Genomic DNA, 1,438 nt, shown 5'->3' with positions numbered 1-1,438 from the left:
AGATAATAGCATTTCCAAACGTATAAAAATGTTTATTTAACATTCCTTTTGTTTTTTTATCATTTGTTTTTTATCATTTGTGAGCATATTGAAATGCATTTCAACGTATAAAAATGTTTATTGAACATTCCTTTTGTTTTTTATCATTTGTTTTTTATCATTTGTGAGCATATTGAAATGCATATTTTTTCATAATTTGTTAAATGTATGCTATTATTAATTCTCCTAAAACTTATCTTTGAAAAAAATCACACACATTTGAACTGATAGTTGTCTAATTCATAAGGAAATTAACAAAATTTTACTTCCTTCACTCCTTACCCGCATCCTTTTTTGGTTATAATCAGATGTTACATGTGTATTTATTGTCAAATTACTAACATTTTATGTTTTCCTTTCCAGTAATTATTAAAAATATTTGGATATTGCTCTATATCAATCTCATTCAGAGATTATTTGGTTACAATTGACAGAAACCCTCTGGGGCTAAGTTATGTGAAAAAGCAAAAACAAAAGGTGGTAGAAGGAATATTGGAAAAATTCAAGCCTATTTCATGAAAAAAAAGACCAAGAGCATGCCGACAACATGAACAAGATTATGGAATAGTGTGGCCATCAAAATTACGCATGTTCTCTACCAGAAATATAGCATTATAATTAATCTCTGTTTCTTGCTGCACACCTCCATCCTCCACCCCCCACTCTCCCACCCCACAACCCACAAGCAAATTTTTGCTGATTTTTCATGTATGTGGGCATACAGGACTTCATCCTTTTGCTCTCTCAGAATTGCTAGGTTCCAATAACACACTTCTGGGGAAGCAAATTTACCTCACTTGTTTTTTTCATCCAACTGCCACACCGAAGAGAGATTCCCACATAATAAATACAGCTGCATGTGTTTCTCTTTGAAAGAAAAGCTGTGACCTCAGTGTTTTTCTTCTTGGTCAAATATGATGTTTTCCCCCTTGGAGCTTGTAGAATAGTTCCTCCATTCTCAAAATTCGAGAATGTTTGCAATTTGATTCAATTTCCTTAATTTTGCCAGAATGGGGAAAACCATCTTAATCTGCCAATAAGAGTGTTTGTATACTTAGGAAAGATATTTCCTATTATTTCTTTTATTGTTTCTTACCTGAGTTTTATATGTTTTCAAGTTGTCACATCATTTTTATATTCTTGATCTCCACCTTGGACTTCATGTCTGCATTCTTCAAGCTGATCCTCCACTTTGCTTTTTCCAACCTCTGCGTGGTTGATACTATATATGAATAACTAATTTACGATTTTTAATTTGTCGCTCTGCAATAATTTTTTAAAAATCTAAATTCATTGTTGTTTTCTTGCTTTCCAACCAAATTACCTTTTCACTCTTCTTCCCTTATTTTAAAGGGTCTAAATGTCCTTGAATTTCACTGAGAGCAGTGCTAGCTAATTA

Source organism: Pteropus vampyrus, unplaced genomic scaffold (assembly GCF_000151845.1).
Source record: "Pteropus vampyrus isolate Shadow unplaced genomic scaffold, Pvam_2.0 Scaffold83, whole genome shotgun sequence".
NCBI classification, from domain to species: Eukaryota; Metazoa; Chordata; class Mammalia; order Chiroptera; family Pteropodidae; genus Pteropus; species Pteropus vampyrus.
This window is presented reverse-complemented; position numbering follows the sequence as displayed.